The sequence below is a fragment of the Falco punctatus genome (assembly GCF_963210335.1).
Source record: "Falco punctatus genome assembly, chromosome: 4".
In the NCBI taxonomy this organism is placed as follows: Eukaryota; Metazoa; Chordata; class Aves; order Falconiformes; family Falconidae; genus Falco; species Falco punctatus.
In genome coordinates this window covers 88,942,742-88,967,254 of record NC_137583.1, presented here as the reverse complement: position 1 = coordinate 88,967,254, position 24,513 = coordinate 88,942,742, and the positions used below count along the sequence as shown (strand labels likewise).

The 24,513-nt window shown below is 36.0% G+C and overlaps 1 long non-coding RNA gene across 1 annotated transcript in view; it reads left to right on the top strand.

Moving 5' to 3' along the window:
• The window catches only part of LOC308061745, a 57,727-nt gene that overhangs the window by 5,705 nt on the left and 27,509 nt on the right, over nucleotides 1-24,513 (top strand). The window contains exons 2-3 of the long non-coding RNA XR_013927342.1: nucleotides 10,616-10,804; nucleotides 23,883-24,513. The exon at nucleotides 23,883-24,513 is cut by the window's right edge and continues 27,509 nt beyond it. This is a non-coding gene — a long non-coding RNA (uncharacterized lncRNA). The remainder of the gene's footprint in view (nucleotides 1-10,615; nucleotides 10,805-23,882) is intronic.

The window sequence follows — 24,513 nt, the reverse complement described above, 5'->3', positions numbered from 1 at the left end:
AAATTATCCTTATTAGGTGTTAGATTCACCACCTGACCCACATAGTTTTTCCAACATTTCATCAGCCTCCTTGACAATAATCACTCCTTTATTCAAAGCTGATATTTTTTGTACTGTCATTATGCTAACTCTGCCAAACAGGTTTTTTTAATGTCATGTTCAGGAAAGTGAAAGTATCTCCCCTTTAAATTTATTTGCCTTTACATACGTATGCACAGCAGTGAAATTTCCCTTCTGCCTTCTGTTTTGAGTTAGTTGAAATCTGCAGCTTCTCATTGTTTCCAAAGCAGTTTCTGATCTTGTGATCACTTTTACGGCTGTCCTTTGAATTCTCCCTGTTTCCAAATCTGTTTTTAATAACTTAAATATGTTTAACTTGTAATAACATAAACAATATAGAAGTTTGCTTAAATCAGCCTGCCTCTTATGAGTTGCTGTTTTCTTTTTAATTGAAGTTGGGTTTTTTTTGGTAGACCTTTAAGAAGACTATTACCTTTTCTAAGCCATCAACCAAATCTGTGGAAAAATTAAATTATATCTTTCCTGGGCTCATAGTTTTTGACTTTCTGTGAGTCCTTTTTTGTGTCTACTTCATCATGTAGAGGTTTAATGATAGCAAACAGTGTTTTCCCAACAGAATGATTTCTTACGTGTTTCTTAAGAGCTCATTTATTATTTTCAAAACAATCTGTTTTCCATATGTGTACATTGGTAAAAACAGGTCTGTATTTTTCTGAAGTTTCAAGCTACAGCAAAATTTTACATTGTACTCAATTTTATTCATCAAGAGCTTTAACCATTATTTTTTGCAGGTGCCATTACTGAATTTGATTGAATTTTGAAAACATATCAAGTTACCCAGCTACTGAAACTCAGTTGTGGCCACATATCCTTAAACAGAGTGTCTTAAAAGCTCATCATTATGCTTACTTACATTTTTCAGGCTATTTAGTACTTGGTGTTTATGTGTGAGTTCCTGGTCAACATTTTGATAGGAATGATGATTTTTAGGTGATTGAAACCAGGCAGCAAATGGAAGCCAGACAGATGTTTGTTTATGTTCCAAGGCAATTTATTATTTCTTAAATTTGGACCTGAAATCATACAACCTTATTTTGCTTTCAATTTTTTTCAGTGTTTTGCAGGGAAGTGAGCACTTTTCAAATAAGCTTTTTTTTTTTTTTCCCCTCTTTCAAATAGTAATGGTAATGGGTTGTTGTCTTTGACCAAGTTTTTGCAGTATTTCCACATTAGCATTTTTTGCTTTAGGATTTAAAAAAAACATTTTTCACAGGCTTTGAATTTGTTTGTTCATTTTTGGGTGGGTATCACTGGAGCACCAATATACTTCCCCTGCCTCTAACTTTACGTAGTACAAGCTATTTTTGTTAGTGAAAAATATATCCTGTTAGATCCAACAGCCCAAGAGAGGCGAGGCAGCTGTTGCTCCATGTGCCCAGGTCCTGCAGCAAGGCTGAAGATGCATTCTCAGAAGTCACACACATGGAGAGCACACATACACATGACATATATAAAAATACATATGTATATACATACACAGGGCTGGCCACACAGATGGCAGACAGGAACTCACATTAGCACAGCACTGACCTTACCCTGCTCCCCTCTCTGGCTGAGCTGGATGGAGGCCCACTAGTGTCAATATATATTTTATAATGTACAAGGCAGATCCCTCCGGCGGCCAGATGGATGCATTCAGCCTGACTAGTAACTGCCCCTGCATCTCCGTTTCCCTCCCCATTGCTGGCACGTGACTGCCCACCTGCTCCCATTGCTGGTACAGACCATCGCACGCAGACACCAACACGCGGCTGGCCGGGACTTTCCACGTCGCAACAGCCGACCCCTTGTGCTCTTATAGACACTCTTGCACATGGAGCTGGCCTTTACAGATCCACTTACCCCTTTGCTCCCAGGCTACTTCACCTATTTACCAGCTAATCCATCCTGATCCTTGCTAGTGATCACCCCATGCTTGCTCCAGTCACTGGCACCATGGATATACGAGCCCTCCAGTCTGACTTTGGTGGCTGTACTCACACCCCCATACGCACAGGTCAGAGAGCCCCTCACCCAGAAAGGATTTTAAGAAGAAGACAGGACAGGCTGCACTGATCACACAGAGGGCTTGGCCAAGCAAGCATACAAATCAGGCCACTGCTTACATATGACCAGCTCTTTTTATTACCTTACCCCTCTATTTGCCCACTCTTGTTCCTCTCCCACATCATGTAAGACCCTCCCTTGTCCCACCTTTGATTCTTCCCCTAAGAATCCTATAATAAATCCTGTGCAATCCCAAACTCTTTTCCCTCTCCATCACATAATGTGCCCAACCCCTAGGCAGCAACCCTTAGGCCAAAAGGTAACCCAGCGAGCTGCTCTAGATGACTCATGGTGATGGGCTTCATACCATGACTCTGGGGCTGAGACTGTGCTGGGACAACACTGGGAGGGACCCAGACAGGGTGTTACTTCTTCAGGAGTCCTTGAATTGGGTCCCTGCTTACTATTGTGCTCCTGTGTTCCTTTGGGCTTGTACAGATGGGCATTTCTGGAAATTTGTAGAACTTTTGATAAAATAAATTTACACAGACAGGCTTTGCACTTCTGATCTCTAAAAAAACATATACAATTGTCCAAATGGCATCATGACATAGATCACCGGAGGGCTTTGCAGAAAAGAAGTGAATGTTCACTTGTTTCTTCTTTATTCCTAGCTTCTGTTCCTTGAGACAACTTTCAGATATGTTACTTCAACATTTTCATGTCCCTTGTCTGCAAATGACTCCGGATCTTTCTTCGAGTTGCCTTCCAGTTTTAGGAATAATACATAATATAGCCTCTTCTCTATAGCAATGACTTTCAATTAGCCTTCCAATACTGACTTCAGTCTGTCTTACCTGTCTGATTTTTTTTCATTGGTCTTTTCACCTTTGTTGCTTTATCTCTTATTTTATCATATTGATGAGTCCATGTTCTTTCCTAGGGCCATTATTTTTAAGATCTTTAAATGAAATGCTTTCTTCTATATTGACCTTCAAGAGTTGTAAATATTGTGAGACGCAGGAAAAATAACACTACTACCAATAGGTTTGCTAGTTAAATTTACTTGAACACTATTTTTGCTAATATTGTTCAATAAACCCAGGCAAAGGCTTCCAGTAATTGTATGAATTTAGTCTTTCACTATGCATCCTATGTATGAATCATAAAGGTTGAATTTTACCATCTCTTTTGTTTAATTATTATGGTGTTTATTCTCCATCATTGATAGTAATTGCATCTTATTATTTCATGGATGATTTTGACTCTTCTTATGCATTTAAGAAATTAAAACCACATTTTGCTACTCAGAGGAAAAGTCTTATACAAAATGATCTAGCCCTGTTTCTGTAGGATTTTTTTGGGAGTATCTGTACAGAAGGACCAGCTTCTTTGCTGGAAATTATGCTAACATCCTTTTGAATCAGTTGAAAACAGCCATGAATACATAGGATGGTTTAATATCACACCATCCATCTCTTTAAGCTACTAGACGGCACTAAGAGCACCAATCAGGTACTGTGACTTTTGATCAAGTGAAATGGATTCCACCAGCAAAATATTTTAGTGCCGTGCATTATCCCTGATGTCACATGCAGTAATGAATCAGCTGTTACTTTGCATGTCCTGGGGTACACAGAGATGAACAGATGTCCAGCGATGACCAGAGCTTTTCAAGACTCTGTGAGATGATGGACTACTTGCAAAGCCTTCAGACATTCTACCTAGTTCTGATATTTAAAGTCGTTGTTCTTCAGACTGTAAAACCTGAGTTTTGTTCAGTAGTTGCAGACATTCCTGGAAAAGGTTTTGGATATTCGTGTCAAATTTTCATTTGCTTCTCCTGAAATCTTGGTGAGAATAATGAGGTTTTGTTACGAAACTATACATACAAAACAGTTACTGTAATTCTCAGCACAGGTTCTCTGGGAATGGACTAACTGACAAAAAGAAGTAGTCTCAAATATAATCATGGAATAGGTCAAATGATCCAATTTGAGAGAAAGAAAAGCACTTGTATATACCATGGCTTTCAGCAAGTCTAATATTCCTGCTGGGAAATAATTTTCTAAACATGCAAAAATGACTAGGACTGCCCCTCTTGACTAGAGAATTAATAAGAAAGGACTAATGCTATATAATGATTTAATTTCAAATAGAAAAGATATATCTACAGCTAAATGAGGTAAAGTTGGACCGTAACTGAGTTTAGGTTTCTGAGATTTCTTCTGGAATACTGTGCTGAGGTAAGTCTCCGATAAGAGAAAACTTATGCTCTTTCTATCTGTTTTCAACTGAATTTTTTAAATTTAAGTTCCAGTCCAGTCTATTTTTGAGGTTAGAGTTATGTACTTTTAACACAAACTCCAGAAAATCATGAACAGACATTGACCATTCCAACAACAACTACTTAGTCATCATGGCACAAACCCTTGTTTGATAAATGGAGTTATAACTAAGACTACCATCCACCTAACTCACACTGAAGGTGTAAGGTAAATTTCTAGTATTTTTTTGACAGGTTAATTAAAAATGAGTTTTAAGTAGCCAAAGTTGAAGTTAACATTTCAAGGCCCTGTAAAAGCAAGCTTGTTTGTACAACTTTGCATGTTAATAAAAATAGGGCCATTCCTCAAAATCTGTCCTGAACAGTATCAGAAAGTAAAAAAATCTAAAAAAAAAAAGAAAAAATTAAAATGTAATATAAAGTAGGTTTTTTTTCCCCATAAAATATATTTAGATTAAGACATAGCCACTTAAAAAAAAACCTTTTAGTGCTTCCATATTTAATTTTGTACTTGAGGTTGTTGGGATATGCCAACAATAATTCTTATAAATTTAACTTGCATAGAAGCAACAGTCATAATTCTACACCCACAGCAACTCTTTTGAAAATATTAAAATATTAAATTCTGATCCACCTAGGTCACCCTCTGCTTTGGCAAATCCTGTGAAGAAAACAGAGGTTGTTTTGCTATGAGGATAACAGACATAAGTGAATGGAAATGTACAGGGAAAACTTTGGACAAACTTTCCAAGTCAAAAGGGAAGATTGTTGATAGCTGTGATGGGCTAGCCTCAGCAAACAGCCAAACTCCCACCCAGCCGCTCGCCGACTCCTCCACTCCCCTGCAAGGGGCAGGGAGAGGTAATGGGAAGAGCAGGAATGAGAAAGCTTGTGGGTCAAGATAAAGACCAGAGTATTGCTTACTTTTTGCCAGTTAGAATAAATATCATTAAAATAACAACTTTCCTTCCCCTTTTGCCACATCCAGCTCTACTGTTCTGTTCCCAGCTCCTGTACCTCCTCTCCAAGCAAGGCAGGGGGATGCAGAAATGGGGGGTTGCAGTCAAATCATAATGTTTTCATTCTGCCACCCTGTTTCATAACTCCGTTTCTCTGATGTTGCACTGGTCCTTCTGCAGGCTGCAGTGCCTCTCAGGAAAATCTGCTCCAGTGTGGGTACTCCACTGGCTGCATCTTTGCTCTTGATTTTACTTTGCTAAGTTTATTTTATGTAACCAGCTTACCTCTTAACACTCAAAGAGTAAACACAAAAGCCTGTGAAATTAGTATTTTTAATTGGTATTTTTTATTAATTTACTAATACATTTTATTATTAAAATAATAAAATACCGATAATTACTATTTTAGAGAAGTATGTCTTTTATACCTAAAGCCATTTAAAGCTAAACCACTTCTTACCTTATATTTGTACAGTGTCCACCACAGCGTACTGCGATGAGAACAGTATTTTTTAAAATGTAGTTTCAAGTACTTCATATTCAGCTGGATGACTGCTTCTAGAAAGCCTCCAAAAATACCAGTGTTAAATCTAAACGATGTCTAAAAATAATGGCAAAATCTCATGCACTTAAGCACATGCGTACATATAAGTTATTGGCCTATAAATGGTCGACACATTCCTCTAGTTAAGACAACAAACTAAAATATTTATAAAAAATAATAATACACGTAAGGGTGGATCAAAAGGTAAGCTATTAGTGCTCATGGAGAAAAAGGAGTAATTTAACAGTTTTTTTAAGCCGTTTAATTGAAAACATTTTTTTTTTTGTAGTGTAACATAATCAGTCAACAATGGAAGTTGAATTAATAGCTGAAAAAATGAAATATTCAAGAAAGAACCTCAAATAACAGATTTGCAGCAGTCAGTAAGACTTTCTCTTGGCTTGTAATAATTAATAACAAGTACTTCAGAGAAAGGGAAAAGAAAAAGTTGGAATAATCTACTATAAGTGTAGTTTCTTATGTAGCCTTCATCTCCAAAGAACGGATTTATTCCCTAGAAATATGATGATGTTGTACTTTTATTCCAGAAAAATACAATTCTCTTTTTTTCTCATTAGTTTTGAAGTCTTTCTGTCATTAGATCACTAATCTTTTTAATGTCCTAACCATAAAAAGTCTCTTGGCGTTTGGAAATTCCAAAGGTTGTGGGAATTACGCATTTTGTAAAAGTTTGTAATAGTTGTTATTGTTTTTCTGTTTAAGATTATCCTGTCTTGTACTAACAACCCAGAAGTTAGATAGACTTTTTTAAAAAATAATTTCTTAATTTTGAAGAAACTGAGTTTATCTTGAGATTAATGAACTATGACTACCCCACCCTACTTGTTTTTCCTGGACTCAAAGCAGCTTACTTTTCTGAGATCTTGAAAATAGTTTTTAATCATTATAACTGCTTAAGGATTAAGACTTCACCCAAAAATTTCCGAAACATTTATCTAGCCTTGGGTATTGCTCCTTCTAATTTACCATTTTGTCGTTTCCTCTTGACACCTCAGTGTTTGACAGCGCTTATTTTTTTGTTAGGGGAAAACTTCATGTTCCTTTCATTTCTTGGCATCTGTTAACACCAATAAGGAAGTCATCAATGATAGTGGCTTTCCAGGCATATTGAATGGAAATATCTTTTCTTTGCCTCTTGTTTGCAAAATTATATTCACTTTTAATGGCTGGACCATGAAGCATCTGAATGGGAAAAAAACCTAGTCAGCTGTAGAACAAATAGATGTGTTTAAGCTAATGCATTGCCTGATATGAAATAGAGGATAGTAGTAAAGGTGACAGTTCCTGTCCTCTGTCTCATGATATGTTTTCAGATATTATGGAATGGTTCACTTTAATCTTACATAGCATGGGTATAAGTAGCTAATCAATTATACAGGACTTGCTGCCCTTTTAAAAATTAATAACATTAATTCTTGAATCGCTCAAATATTTGATTGGGCTGAGACTAGTATTTCCTCTTGCTAGATAGGTTTCTCTTTATGAGTAGAAGTTAACAGAGGGCAAAAATATATTGAAGTTCATTGGTGTGGGTCAAAGACATTTCCTTTTCCATTGGCCTATAATTTGACTTTTTGAAGTCTGAGTTCATGTTTAGACCTTATGATCCTTGATATTAACAGGTGATGGAAAATGGACCATTGAGTTTGAATTATACATTAAATTTTTTTTTTTTCCACATATCCTTAATCATGTGATTATTCCATCTTCCTTTTTTTCTCCTCCTCTTTCTTTTTCTTTACTTCAACAAAATATTGAATGTGACATCATCAAAGTAAAGGATTAAAAGTGTCAGGAAAAGAACATACACATTCTTTGCAGCAGTACAAGAAGGTTTACTGGGACTTTGACTTTCATCCAAGTGTAGACTGCTGTATTTTTTTTCTATTCTATGCCTTCCCCACCTCCCTCCCCCCCTTCCCCCAAACCTAGGATTCAAACAGTTATGTTGAAAGGAATGGAATGAGGATGGTAAGGAAAAATGCTTTACTTATCATGGGTTTACAGTGCAAAGATAACTATATGCTTGTATAAAAACACTCAAGAGTTGCTTTCATCTTTATACGAGTGTCATAAATTGATGTCTGATAGCTTTGAAAGGAGATCTTGTACAGCTGTTTCAAGAAATACAAATTTACACATACTGCGTTTCCATGCTTTGCCTCTGAACACTTTTTTCCCTATTTGCATACTTAGATACAGTAAAGAACTAGTAGTCTTAATTAATACACCCATTGTATGACTAGCAGTTAGACAATCTGTTGCTGTACTGATTTGCAGAAATTCTGGACTTACAAAAATATGTATATACTGATTAGACTACCACTTTAAATGAAACGCTATAGCCAGTGGAAACCCTACAGGTTATGTATGAATAGTTTAATAATTGGATTTTTTTGCTTGAACATTCTAATTAAATCCCACTGAATTGGTTTCATTTCTTGATGGGGTGATTGTGGTTTTAACCAAATATTCTATACTTGAAACAGCTCCAGTTAATCATCAAACTAATCTTGCTTTTGTAGACACAAATTGTACCATAAACAAGATTGTATAACTTAATAGTTGGTGTGAGTTTCCATTAACAAAGAGTGATCAGAACTGAATTGCAGTGAATGGCTTTGTCAGTTATGAACACAGGTGTTTTCTCATTCAACTCTAGCTATGTAAATCACAATACAGATAAAGAAGAGTATAGAAAAAGAATCAATGTGAAAAATTCAATGACTGTATCTTAATTTTTGCAAAAAAAAATATTTAGCAGATACTAGAAGAGAAAATAGAAAGCAATGTTTATGGGGTGTCTTTCTTCCTAATCTTGGGAATTTAGTATATAGACAGAAGGGTGAGGCCTGTGCAATTAGATTTCCTAGTCTTGTAGAAATATGAATATCAATAGTCTAATTGAATCCTGTGCACAGAAATGACTTGTTTATTTCTAAATTGTATGGTGCCTCCTTGTAGCTTTATTACAGGGTAAGCACATGATCCTGATTATTTCTTGCAGGATCTCGTAACGAAACCCTGATTATTCTTAATGACATATTTATAATCATCACTTAAATGGAAGGCATTCCTTCTTTAGAATCATTCTCTGAGCATTTCTGTTTATGCCGTATTCTTCCTGAAATTTGGTTGATAGAGGAAATGTATTTTAAAGGTATATTCTCTCTCTCAATGAGGCTTGATTATGGACAGTCAACACTGATTTCATTGATTAGTTCTGATGGCTCCCTTTGATCTCTCCCATTTGATAGGTCTTGATTTGGTTTTATATTTGTTTTAATAATTTATCAGATATGATACTAACAGCTCTATGACACCCACATATTTGGGTTTTTTTTTTTCTGATTATTATAATAACATTTATTTCTTCTAGCTTAGACAGGCCTTTATTATATTCAAGTAAGAATGATGACCAAAATACTGGTTTCATGACTGTCTCTGTAACCTATTAATGTAAGGTTTTTCGCTGAAGATGGTATTTCCTTTACCTCTTGCCATGTAACAGGTTGATTGTCTATCATGTGCTTTCTATGTTGGCTATGCATGTATTTCCTTCTCTGCCTCCATATCCATAGCCATTCCCTTCACACTGTTAAGTCTCCAGGTTTAATATTCTACCATACATTCTTGGTCACTTTCTGCTGTCAGCTTTAGGCTGCCCACTTCTGAAGTGTGTTTTACGTTGAACAAATTGGCTTGCCTTTCTATTTACATTTGATATCCCTGACATTGCTCTGCATATTTTTTTGTTGTCGATGGTTGTGGTGGGAATGTGCAAAAGATTGTGGCTGATGGCCTAACTCATGTGTTTGAAATTATATGGAGTCTTAATAATTCTCTCACTTGAAATTAAAGAGGTTAGTTGGTTAATGCTGTGAAATTCAAAGGGTTGAGAATTAACCATATAATTAAAGTAGTAGACAGAAAACCAAGCTGGAGATAATATGAAGGATAATTTAGACAACCTAGTGAAGAGAACGTGAAATGTAATGTATTATTTATTACAATTTAGGTACAAAGAGTATAAGGAAAAACTTAAAATTACTGCTTTTCCACCTGCCATGTTAAAATGAGAAATATTTAATATTCCCAAGCAAAGAATCTACTTCTTTTAGTAATATTAAGCTATAATGATGACTTCTTGGTGTTTGATGTAGGGCTCTGTTAGTACATAAATGCAATTTTGTTTTCATCACTTAAGTTCAAGTTCAGATGCCAGCATTACTCTCTTTACAAGAAGGCAGTGCTGGAGGTGAAAAGAAGATGAAGGCATCGTTCTAAGCTTTAAGGAAAGGGTGATGGGATAGGGACATAGGAGCAAAGCATATAGACAGCACATACTGTACAAATGCTAGCATTGAAGAATTTGTAGATGTCACATCAATAGATTCATAAGCCTCACTCTGGTTCCAAAACCACTCGCTCAAAAGAGCCCCGGCTGTTACATTTTGGTAGATCAGCATAATGTTGATGTTTTGCTGTTCTTCAACTTTTGAGATCCTGTGCATTATGGAAGCAAAACACTTTGTCATTGTCAAATGTCAATTGACATTGACAATTTTCATTGTCAGAATCTTGCCCCTGTGCAAATCTCTGGGTCCTGTGAGTTCCTACAGTTTGGGATTTGCAGCTTCACACAAAGGCAAACTGTACCTGTAGCTCATGAAATCCAGCCTGTTCCTGTTCTCTATGGAGTTGCACTTAGCTACATTAGCTTTACACCTTGTTTAGTGTTTTAGCACAGGAGCAGCCTGTTGCTGCACATGTGGTTCCCTTTCCCCTTCAATGACAGTGAGTCTGGCATTGTCACTGACTGCTTCAGCATCCTCTGACCTCGATCATGGATTTTCCAGGATACTAGGCTGGAAGGCACATGAAACAAATCTGTGGTCTTACTGGCACTGGTGAATACACAAACAGGTAAGACCAATTGTTCTAGAACTGATTTCCATTCAAAATTCTTTGTCTTTTGAGTTTGTCTCTGCCCTGAGCACCAGGACTGCTTTTCCATATAATATTTAAGGGATCTGTACTGCCATTTTCACAATGATGATCTCTACAATCACTATGACTGTCATGCATAACACATGCAAAAAGAGCAAGACTCATTATCAGAAACGCTTAGAGGGCTTTTTTTTTTTAATATTAAAAAAGTCTGTTTATAGAAAGAAAGGGTTTGGCTCTATGATCTAGTAAGGAAAGTATAAAATTGGTAATAATTATAATAATAAAAAAGTTGACAGGAGCTGGGTAGATTTGGAGATTTCTATGATAATCATTAAATAGTTTCTTAAATATAAGAGACATAGACTTAATACAACGTTTAGTTGCTGAAGTAGTTCTTAGAAGTACAGAAATGCTAACCTCAGCAATGTTTATAGGTGGCCTAGAGGTACCGTAGAGGGGAGCAGTTATTAAAATGAGAGGATATAAATATTCAGGTTTAATCCTACAGCTTCAGTTTTGCTAATTTCTTAATTTGAGATTCTTGCTGATAGTACCTGTGCTACTCTGGGCTGTACCAAAGAGCAAGAGAAGCTGTAATACCCTTTACTGAAAAATTAATATTAATATCCTCATACATGTATATACACTTACATGAATATATATACATTTTAAGCTATAATAGTACATTATGGGGACATGCAAAGTTTAGATTTAGAGCAAAATGAAAGTATTTTTGTTAGGCAAGACAGGTATATCCAGAGATCACAGTTAAACAAGAGGTAGATTTTTGGAAGGATTTTTATTTTGACAGTACAGCATTTCATTGAATATAACAAGTATTTAAAAAAACCCCACGTTTATGAAGTTACTAATGATCAGAAGAATAAATCCTCTTAAACAAAAATGGTTTGAGGGCAAGGGAGAAATTCAGACATCCTCTCTGTCCAAAGTAATGGAATTTGTTACATACTTGCTGTTACTATAGATATTTCTCATGAATTTCAACGACTTTATGAGGACTTACAGAAGTCTGCCACTGTATCAAATGAAATTACACTCTTGAAGTTCTTACAAGGTATTTTCAGTTATGCACAATAAAGCCAGAAGTCAATTTGGCATTGGAAAATGATTGTTTCCTTGCAAAATATAATTACCTCTGTCCTAACCAACATGGATAATATCCACACATTTCCAGATGTGAATACCACCTACTGAGAAAAGCTATCATGCTGCTTCCTGGAAAAAGATCGAGGGAATCTTACTAGCTTTCTGAAATAAGGTTGGAGCTGAGAGTGGAAACCACATTTTATTCTGTGACTATAGTTAATAACAGACTTAATAGTAGAGGTTGTAAGATTAATGACAGCAGAGTGAATAAAAGCTTTGGGATTTTTTAGCAAGGGGAAACAAGTAAAAAAATCACTAGGGACACTAAACAGAGTTATAATTCTTTTCCTGAAGGCAAGTGATCCCAAAGCAGTTAACTTTTCTCTGAGAGGAAGAAATTTCTTCCAAAAATCCAATGTTTCCCACTAGTTTCAAGCATAGACATGAAGTGAAAACTACTTCTTTAAGGGATGTAGGTATTAGAGACTTTGACCTGTGTGTTTATATTTTTTGTTAACCTTTTTGTGCTATTGATTGTCAAGCACTGATGATTTTTTTCACAAGCTGTGGGGTGGCTATTGACTCATTAGAGGAATCAGAGAAGCATATAATAGACAGTGTAATTGTTCATCCTCTCTGCGACGCCTGATCATGCTTACAGAGAGAAAAATAGGGAACAACAGCAGAGACAGTGGCTTGAGATGGACTAACTGACAGCAGGTATCTGGACAGGTCTGTTTCTCTATGCGAATATATATAAGATGCATTCAGCACAATCACCTTCCTATTCCAAAATTTGAAGAAGGCATGTGGGAAACATTCATGATGAAGAATAGCTAACCTCAGTTCTCTTCAGTTGAGGAAATAGGCATTGCAAAGGAGAAGAAACGAAAATGAGAAAGGGATTGGGGAAAATGGAAAATAGTAAACAACTTCATTGTTGGAGGCATGGGATTTTGTCTGCTAAAGAAATGGCTCATGAATCATAACTAGATTTAAGAGTTACAGTAGAAAATTGTAGGTAGAGGAGAAGACACTGAAATTTGCAAAGGTTTTGAAGTGTATAATAAGAAAAATACAATGATTTGGCATATTTATAAAGACAATAGTGTTAAAAAATGCTGAGCTGATGAAGGGAAGGAGCCTCCTATTTTCACTGTTAAAGCTCAACATAACTTTTCCTCCGAAATTTTTAGTCACATGATCAGCAAATTTTCTCTAACACTTAGCATTCATACTCTCCATAAATGTTCTTCAAATATTCTAATGACTTTTTATTTTAGTGGCAGAAATATGCATGAAAAAGGCACATCTGTAAGAATGGCACTATTTCCAACAGTAAGTTCTGTAACAATGAAAACATTCATCTTGATTGTGTTTAAAACTTCTGAAATTTTGAATGTCAAGAACATAAACTTAAAAATTTGAAAGTGTTTACAAATGTAGGAGTTTGTTTGTTTTATTATTTGTAATTGTTTCACCTGCAGTTATTAGGAAATCTTAGCCAGCTTGCAAGGTGAACATAAAAAACTGAGCATAAAAACCTGATATTCTATCAAATTACTTTTTGAACAAATTTTCCAATTTTTCTTTATTAGAATGATAAACATGTCTTACATAACTCCTTTTTAAACATCTCTTAAATTAACATGGATTGGCTACATCATAAATTATGTGTAACAGAGTTCTTTGAAAAAAAAAAAACCAAGTGTTTTTAAAGATTAATATGTGATCGATCGATTGATTGATTTTAAACCAGGACTCATTGCTTTCATTGTCTTCAGTGAAGGTTAGTGTTATACAGTTCAGTTACCCATTTTGGGTGTGGCCCAGAGTTTGTTATGCTTGTTGTTGACGTCGTTTGGATTAGATGCCATTTCCATTCCCACATTTTAGAGTTGAAGGGCAGGGAAGAGATTCTCTTACAAGAATTAGAGGAACAGCGTATTTTCAATAAAACTATTCTATTACTTGAGAATTTTCTTAATTTGTGAATAGATATTGAGAACCATGTACTTCAACCATAGTCTGCATGTGCATTCATGCAGACTGAAAAGCATTATCACCAGAGTTCTACATTTCTGCATGCCAGGGCATTAAACTTGCTCCTCACCATAAAAAATTTGGAATAAAATAAATTAAAAAAATAGTACTTGCTTTGTGATACACTATTCCCCCCCCCAAGTCAAAATTCTATTTTGTGTTTAGCATTTTGGCCTTTTAAAGCCTTTTGAGCTGAACTGGTAAAAGTATGGACTTTCAACAAAATATTTTTTTTTAATAAAGACATTAATAGCTGTTGACTTTATCATTAAGTAATATGAAATAGGTTTACATCAGAATATTTTTTAAGAAGCAGTGTAGACAAATAGCAATTATTTTATTCCTAATAAAAATGTGTTTGTGTACTGGATTAAATTTTTCCATCTTGGTTTCCATCTGCGGTAAGGAGGGAAAATAGTGGAGACTGAAAAGTTTGTTGTTTTTGTGAAACCAAGTAGTTGCAAAGTATTCAGTCTGAGGGTATCTTTCTTATTAGTATACAACAAATGAATACTTAAACCGGACAAAATCTAGTGAAATACTTCCGTACTAAGACCAAAATGGTGTTCAAGAACAGAGTCATCTCTGACACAAGCCTCACCAAAGAGCAGACCCAGTAACAACCATAAACCTGCCACTAAGGCTGCCAAAAGAATCTATCAGGGAGCCAAGCAATACTTTCCAGAGTCTGGCATATGGAATTCCTCATTTTCTGATAAACATCCAAGGATGCAGAAGGGAAAAATGCAGTTCCTTGCTAGTGGCCTTGTGGATTTAAACAAGTACTGAGCATGCTATGCTATATAGCACAAGTTACATAACAATTTTAAAAAAGGGTTCCAACTACAAAACTATATTGCTTAAGAAAATAACAGTAGCATTGTAACTGCAATTAACAGCCCAATTTTCCATACAGTCTAGTTTTCTCATACCTTCTCCAGATATCAAAGTAGCTGAAGTATCCTCCAGGTTTTGGGCACTGCCCCATTGCCACATAAATGAACCTTAGTTAAGGAACACTTTTGAAATTTGTAGATTTTTTTTTTTTTTAATGTAAAGATAAGTAATGGGATCATCAATGCTCATAAAGGAAATTCTGGCCAGACTAGTTATAGGCACTGAAAATTAAGTGGGGTTCATTCACTTCTCCTGAATTATGTAGCAGACCATGGTTGGCGTTAGCAGCACTGAGTAAGGCTCAGTGTCACAGCTTCTGTTGCTTTATCAATTTTTAATTGACTCTAGGTTCATCAGGATAAATGCTGCTATGACTCTGAAACCTGGTGCTTCTGAGAACAGCTAGTTTTGATGACAGTAATTACCACTGAGGGCATTGTAGATCTTTTTCTTCAGGGCTTTATGCAGAAAGATACTGAATGCAAGTCAGATGCTTTGTATAGTTGAAGGGGTGATAAATGCTACCTGGAGCAGGGACAGTTTAAATACTCGTGTCTTAGAGAACCTGAAAGAGAGAAGTGAACTATAACCTATGTTGTGGGTATCTTCAGAAAACGGTAGTGGCTTAATGTCACAGTTCTGAAAAACAGCTCAGCAGCTCATTGTTTTGTTATTAACATCATTTAGGATCCAGTCTCTCTCTTTCAAATGTGTTGGGGTCGGTTATGTCCATAGCTGATTTTCCTCCCCAGATTATTTTTTACCTCACCAGCCACACGATGGCAGCAAAGCATTGAGAAACCCACTTGCCTCCCCGACCACCACCCCGCACCATAGCTAAGCCACCGCAGCGTTTGAGCCTAACCAGAATGAACCCCAAACTGCATCAAACCTTCGTACAAATAGCGATGCTCAAGGAATAAAACCATAATCTCTGCGTATGTTACTCTGTGAATATTGCCTTGCTACCTTGTTATCTATAGAACATGTACTTGTACGTTACATCTCACATGCTTTAGAAACGTTAGCTCAATGTAGAAAAGAAATTGAATGTTTACTTTCTAAACTCACATTTTGTTGTAATTCGTGTAATCACCACTCTCAAATGAGAACGAGATTCGGTACAGCTATGTTAATGTTGATAAAATCCAGATAATATAAAATTGTGATCTCCAGGTTTAAAAATTGACCAAAACTATGGAATAGCATTGTCTTACTGATGTTCTTAAGCCTACGTACATAAAAAAAAAAAATTACATAATGTAGCTGTAATGCACAAAATTAAAAAGGTATAAACCAGACATACATAGAAGACCATACCTGGAAAGAAGAAAGGAGAAGTGTGTTGGCAGAAAAGATAGTAATATAGGTATTTAGCCAAATTGTATAATTTTAAATAACTCTCTCCTTTTTCTAGTCAAAAGCTATATGCATATAAACATATGTATTTATGTTTGTATCTGTATATATATGCCTTAAGCAAGGGTCACAAAAGTAAAAATTGAATTATATCAGAGCTACACATATACTCTGAAATTATAAATTTCTGAATATAGAATTTTTGAGTTCATACCATGAAGAATATTTAGGCTGAATCAAACAGCTCCAATGTCACAAGCGAAAAATGCACAACCGGCAAATTCTGAGCATAACTCTGACTCAATTCATTTATTATTTTGTTAATAGCCATTAACCATTAATGATTGTCATTAACAATGCTATCTAAGTATATGCTGGTTTTGGCTGGGATAATTTTCTTCATAGTAGTATGGTATGGGCTATGTTTTGGATTTGTGTTGGAAACCATGTTGATAATATAGGGATGTTTTATTTATCACTAAGCGGTATTTACACAGAGCCAAGGCCTTTTTCTGCTTTTCACCCCACCCAACCAGCTAGCAGGCTGGGGGGGCACAAGAATTTGGGAAGGGACAGAGCTGGGACAGCTGCCCCCAACTGACCACAGGGATATTCCAAGCCATATGGTGTCATGCTCAGCACAAAGCTGGGGGAAGAAGAAGGAAGGGGGGGAACATTCGGAGTGATGGCATTTGCCTTCCCAAATCCCCGCTGGGCCTGCAGGAGCCCTGCTGCCCCGGGGTGGGGGCGGTGGGAGGGGGGGCACTGAGCCCCTGGTACCTATGGGAAGCAGTGAATGAATGCCACCTTTTGCTTTGCTTGTGTATGCTTTTGTTTTACCTATTGACTGTCTTTATCTCAACCCAGGAGTTTTTTAACTTTTACTCTTCTGATTCTCTTCCCCATGCCAGTGAGGAGGGGAGTGAGAGAGCAACTGCGTGCTGTTTAGCTGCCAGCTGGAGTTAAATCATGAGAGAGTAACATGATAAAAATCACATTTTGTCGTGAGTATATGCAAAATTTAATGAAAAACATCTACACTTAAAATTTGAATTTAGCCAAATGACATATTTATCACCAATGAAGTATGAGAAAATAATTGAATCTCATTATAGGTCCACATAGCATTTACCCATAAACATATTCCATCTATGTATTTTCACTGAGAGTTGAATCTTTTTCTGTATCTTTATATTTTTAGGTATTGATAAAACATCAGAGACATGTATTTCCACTAGTTTGAACCTCAGAAAGAAGCTTGTAGAAATTTGTCCTTCAATAGGACCAAGCAAGGCTGCTGATTGCCTGAGATGCAAGTCTGAACAGCTTTACTCCAGTGAATGAAAATGATGACATTGCAGACATGCCTCCTTGTTATGTGGGAAAAAAAAGTTTTTTACATGACCCATGTAGCTTATTTCTCACAATATACATGCTTTATTACACAGGTGTTCATTCATTATGTCTTTAACTAGGTGTGCCATTTTTCTTAATCCTATATAAAGTGGAACGTTGATTTATAGAATACAAATTGCTTTTAAACTCTTTGCAAAACATGCAGAAACCACCCATGTTTTCATCTCAGTGTAAAAGATAACAGACACACACACAATCGCAATCTCTAGATATTTAATTTAAATATAGGATTTATTTATTTATGCAAATATCTTCTTTAAAATAATTTTTGCATTTAATATTTTTTTGGTATTTAGTAGAAAATTACTATATCTTTAGGGTATGTTAAAACTTGTAACTCTATCTTTGAGATCCCTGATCAGCTTCAGTTGCATAGAACTTTAAAAATCATTATTTTAGATGTGTTGAGCTTACATAGGAGCCTGTTCTGACTCAACAATTGTTCTGTCTGTACTAGCTAGTAGGTCAAATACACTAACACAGACTAACAGAGGTCAAAGCCTCAGATGAATTTCCACCTGCCTTATTTATCAGTATCAGTTAGACATATTTCTTACTACAAAGCATCTTTCGCTTTTAGTGACTAGCCTTTATATTCTGCTTTTTCTGAACTCCTTAGAGGTTAAATAAAGAATCCACCTTTTCAGTAGATCAAAATTAGTGACTGGTCTTTTACCAGTGACTAAAATTATTTTTCTAAACATAGTTGGATCATATAGAAGTGTAAGGAATTATAATTTGTATACTGTAATGTTTCAGTTTCTCAATTTTGAAAAGTTTATGTCATAAAGTATAAAATATCTCCCCCACTTTCTTATCCTTTCCATTGGTCTTCTAAAAAATATTTGCTGTCAGAGTATCTGTGGAAAGAGTGGCATAAGCTACCTATAAAAGTAGTACAAAGGCCAAAGGGTAATAACATGAGTGGAAATGACTACGTCACCTACTGTTTTGAGAGTTATACTGAGCATACACATGATGGATTCTAAAGATTATTTTTCAAAGTGAAAAATGTGGCATGGATTCTTCTTAATATTTCAGCTAGCTTTGGAATATGAATTATGTTACAACTGATTCTCAATTCACAAGTTTGAAACCTGGGAGTAGGGAAGCAAGCTTTATAATAGCCCACCTCAACGTTGCCAGGCTATCCTATGATGGCAGCTGGACGTGCCTAAAGAGTTGAGTCATTGAGTCAATGACTCAATGTCCAAGTGGAAATTAGTAGCAAGTGGTATCCCTCAAGGGTCTGCTGTTGGGTGAATACTACATAATGTATTCACCGATGACATGGACAGTGGGACTAAACGCACCCTCAGTGAGTTTGCAGATGATACCAAGTGGAGTAGTGCAGCTGATAGATTGAGGAAAGGGATGCCATCCAAAGGGACTTGGGCAGGCTGGAGGAGTGGGCCCACGAGAATGTCATGAAGTTCAACCAGGCTGAGTGCAAGGTCCTGCACCTGAGTAGGGGTGATCTCCAATGTCAATATAGACTAGGAGACTAATGGATTGAAAGCAGCCCTGTCGAGGAGGTGTTGGGGGTAGATCCTGGTGGATGAGAAATAGGACATGAGTCGGCAATGTGCTCTTGCAGTCCAGAAAGCTAATTGCATCCTGGGCTGCATAAAAAGAAGCATGGCCAGAGGGTTCAGAGAGGTGATTCTCTCCCTCTGCTCTGCTCCCATGAGAGCAGAGTACCTGGAGTACTACATCCAGCTCTGGAGTCCCCAGTTCAAGAAAGACCTGTTAGAGCAAGTCCACAGGAGGGCCATGAAAAGGACCAGAGGGCTGGAACAACTCTCCTGTGAAGAAAGTCTGAGAGAGTTGGGAGTTGAGACTGGAGAAGAGAAGGCTCAGAAAAGAACTTACTGCGGCCCTTCAGTATACGAAGGGGGCTTTATAAGGAAGATGGAGAAACTTTTAACCAAGGCCTGTAGTGACAGGACAGGGGGCAATGGTTTTACACTGAAAGAGAGTAGATTTTGACTGGATATAAGGAAGAGATTTTTTATGGTGGAGTGGTGAGGCACTGGCAGAGGTTGCCCAGAGAAGCTGTGGATGCATCATCACTGGAAGTGTTCAAGGTCAGGTTGGATGGGGCTTTGAGCAACCTGGTCTAGCGAAGGACATTCCTATCCATGACAGTGGGTTTGGACTGGATGACCTTTAAAGGTTCCTTCCAAGCCAAACCATTCTGTGATTCCATGATTCTATGACTCTGTGAAGGAAATAACCCTAAAATAATTGGCTGTATTGAATGACTGATGCCTCATTAGTTTTGAATGGATACAGCCCTTCTGGCCACATCTCAGTATGAGCTGGAAGCTAAGCAGGGCTGAATCTGGCACCATGCTGGTGTTTTTTGACAAAGCAAGATGTCTCCAAACCAAAGACCAGTGAGACCGGAGGTTCACTGGAAGCCTAATAAAATTTACAATGGATATCTTTGTTGCACAGAACCTCAGTATCCTCTGAGTGCTGGAAAACTTTAACCAGTCTTCTCACTCAATATACAACTAGACTGCAAATATATTGTGTTAGTTTGCTATCCCCTTGACAGGTGCAAATTATTATAGGTTTGTTGCTTTGTAGAGAGACACTTGTCTTTTTACGCTTTCAGGAAGGGATGATGAGATGAGAAGTTCCACTGAGAAAAGGTAGTCTAAGGTTTTCTGTTCATTTTTTGTATGGTGGGGCTTGATGGTTGACCTACCTCAAAATCAGAAATGATGATGTGCGTGTAATGGCAATGTGGCTCCCTACAAATAGAAACACATCATGACTTTTTGCCTATGATAAGAGTCGTGTCCAATCTGCTGGCACAATAATGGCAGTAACCTATCTGCCATGCAGTTTAAACACCATGTTTCAAACACTTTTCCTCTGAATACTAGAGAGGTATGTAAGAGAACGCTGGTGTTGAGTGGAGAGGAAATGACATCTATCAGTGACAAAGTATGACTCGGTATGTTTAAGCACCAGCCTTGATAGGTAAGTGACACTATTTTGACATATGAATCAGTTATCAACACTTTGAAAGAAACAGTGGTAATGAACTGATTTCAAAGATTTGTCTTCTTCACTTAAGGAACTGGTCAAGTTTCAATCCATAAACTTTTATATTGTATTCTTATGGAAAACAGTGTACTATGTTGAAGCTATACACCTTTAACGTCCTTGAAGTGAAAGGATCTAACTACTTTACCTTCAATTCAAACTTTAATCAAGAGAAATGTGCTGGGTTTTGCAACAGTTTCATTATGATTTGACCAGAAAAGAAGTTATGTTTTGGGTTTGCAAGTTATCTGCATACCACTTTGGCCTTTCCATGCCCAAAAGGATGTGAATATCCAGTAGCAAATATTTTAATTTCATGTTTTAGAAAAACCTGAATACTCTGATGTTTGAACATTTGTTAATTCCGAATGCAACAGTTAGCAAATTGTTATTTATCTGTCTTGTCATTTACAGAAATACTTTTGACTTCTTATGCAACTTCAAGTAACCATCTGATTATTATGTGCTTGTTATTTCAGCCCTGTACCTTACTGCAGATCTAAAAGTAAGGCTTCAGACTGCACTTAAAATCATAAGGAACTTTATTCACATCATTCATATTTGAAATATTATTTACATGGCTTGGCATTGTTATTGTAGTTCTGTATTTTACTATAAAGACAAATACAGGACCCCACAATGGAAATTCTTGTAGGATTAGTTTCACTGATTCAAGGTTGGCCATTCAGGCCAATCTCAGACTTCCAAAGTCTCAGAAATGAGAGGTCAGTAGCTGCCATACAGAATGGTTAAAATGGATTAAATATACTTAAACAGTCTTAACTTCCCTGTATTGTATTGCAACTTCATTGCAAATATGACTGAGCAAAATTATTGTGTAACAATCGCATCTAATTATAGTGTATCTAAGATGTAAGAGGTAGAAAAAGAGCAGTTCTTTCCCTAGCCTTGGTTTAGTAGATATGCAATGCTTTGCAGATTTCTTCCAATTTCTAGTTTTGTTGAAAATTTTTTGAAGGCATATAATTTATCCCATCTTAAAATCCCATGGTATAGCTAAGAAACATGAAGGATCTTGTCAGTTCCACAACACTGCTTTTTTTTTTTTTTTTTTTTTTTTTTTTCTGGCACATTTCTGCATTACAACAGTACTCCAGGCTATTGTTCCATTCTCACAAATATCTTAGAAACATGTTTAAGCAATTATTTTTAATTTATGCTACTTTAAGTACCAAACCAAAGACCTATACAGTATTTCTTATATAGTGTCTGATACTTCTACTTTACCATTTCTGTATACATAAGATCTGTTCCGCTTGTGAAATATATTTTCTATATAGAAAATTATTTGTCTAGCATGCCAACTATCAGAACTACAATGTACTTTGAAAATGTGTTGAGTGAATACAAGGAAATTGTGTATGTGTACATATATAAGCATTTTAGGTTTGTGTGTACATTATCACAAATAAAGTAAAACATATACAAACATATACAAGAAAGAAAATACTTGACAACCGTCTTGTTTGTTACAATATCTGCTCTTCTTCCATCTGTTAAAATATTTCAGTGCTCACTGAACTTCTAGGAATTGCAAAGGAAATATGGGGGAGAGTTTAGTGAAGGGTAGAATTTATGATAGAGAATGAACCCTTTAGTCTAACAGTTAGTTGTAAAGATGAGTAATTCCTTGCACAGTACACATTGGACTCCTTGCTTTCAAGGGAATAAAGGTAGACAGGGAATCTGATTTTACCTTACTTTTTAAAATTGGATTTAATTGGATATAAGGAATACATTTTTTACAGTGAGGGTGGTGAGACACTGGAACAGGTTGCAATATATATCTATATATCACAATATCAAATGCACTATAATATGATGCAGCGGCAATTAGAGGTTACATCATGTGGAACAGTTCAAAGTTAACGACATCTTTCCTCTTAGACATATCTATTTCCTATTTTAGTTTTCTTAAATACATCCTTAATAGACTCTAGTCATCGTCTTCTAAGGTCATAATACTAAGCTTAATGAACACATCCCCTCCAAAAGAATCCCAATTACATAGTTACTGGTGGTGTCAGAGGGCTTTCACCAAATGTACTCTACAGTCTTTTAGCAAGTTGTTGGACTGAGCCATCAGGAACCAAAATTACGAAATTTTATAACTTACTTTGTTCATTTCATAGTATTTTTAATCAGCAAGAATATTTTCAATTTAAAGATTAATGTTGGGTAGGGTTTTGTTTTGAGTTTGGGTGGGTTTTTTTGGTTTTTTTTTTTTGGTCTTTCTCTATTTCCACACACCCAAGGGAGGATTCTGTAACCTGTTGGGAATTTCAATAGCATGCCTCTTAAGTGCTTATAGTCTGCAGTGATGGGAACTGCAACTCTGTTAGAAACCCTGCAAGGCGAAATGATGGCAAACTGAATGAACTACTAAATTTGAATCAGGAGCCAGAGTGGTGAGAGTAGATGTGCTTTGCGAGTTTTGTAGCCACCAAGTGGCGGTTTCCCACATTATTTTGTGGTAGCTCAGGGTATAGATATTGTTTTTCCTAGATTTTAAATCAGTTTTAAATTTCATAATTTTTGGTGTGCTTATGAAAATTTACTTTCTAATTTTTACGTCTGAATCTAAAAAAAAAACTTTCTCTTTTTTTTACTGCTTTTGTAGTCAAGCATTTTGTTAACATTAGTTGTACAGATGACTAATGAAGCCTGAGCTAACCCATGAAATCAGTAGCTTTCCAACAGAATTTGGTAGTTACATCTCAAAACAATGAGCTGAATTTTAATTTGACAGTGTTGTGTGTCTATATTAAAATCTGAGGAAAAGGAATAAACTGTTTATCAAAGTAACTTGGTGTTACAGAATGTACTCTTTATTTTTTATGTCTCAAACCAGATATACTACAATGTTACTACATTTGTTATGGGCAATATGCTTCTACAGATTAAAATAATAAGGCTTCTGGTTTCAATGTCTTCGCAACATTTCTTAATATTTAAACATATGTATAATTCACAATTAAGAATTTTAACTTTTCTGTCTGTAAAAATTCAAATCTGAAAATGCTGTCCCGAAGTTCACAGCATGCCATTTTGCCATTTTAGACCTGTCTGATTTTCAAACTTTTATTTTGCTTATCTTATGCTTTGGAAAACTTTCTGTTAAATGGAAATTGAAAGAAATGTTTTTCAGAAATATCTAAATGGAGTTGCATTATGACTGGACTCAGGGATATGCAGATCTAAGCAGACTCCTATCATGTTAGTACAACTGGTCTCACACTTCTTATCTTGAAAGCCGTAAAACTAACAGGATAAGTATAGATCAGTAGTAGAATCAGTGTTCTTGTCTATTTTATACAAGAGTTCAAAAGATGACTGAAACTTCAAATGTCTTCCTAAAAGTATTTAAAAATAGCCTAAACCAAGACATGTTAAAAGTACACTTTTGTGTGTGTGTGTGACCGAAGTTGTTGGTTTATATGAAATTTGTAGTCACCTGAGAATAAATATTTTGGAACAAAGTGAGGTTATATAAATGGATGGGTAGCTAATACATAATAAAATTAAAATGTTAATGTTGTTTTACAAATGAATGCAGGGCAGGGATGATTTTGCATGTGAGTTTCTATTCGAAACCATTCATCTATTTCTTGTAAAAATAAGCTCCACAAAACCTTTGCTTAACATTCTCTTGGAGAACATCGGAGAAACACTCTTGCTAGTTCTGATTCTAATATATTATTAATTATGGCCCTCCATATTTCCCATTTTAAGATGGGACAGGAAAATCAATTAATTTAAATTAATTTCAAGACATTTCA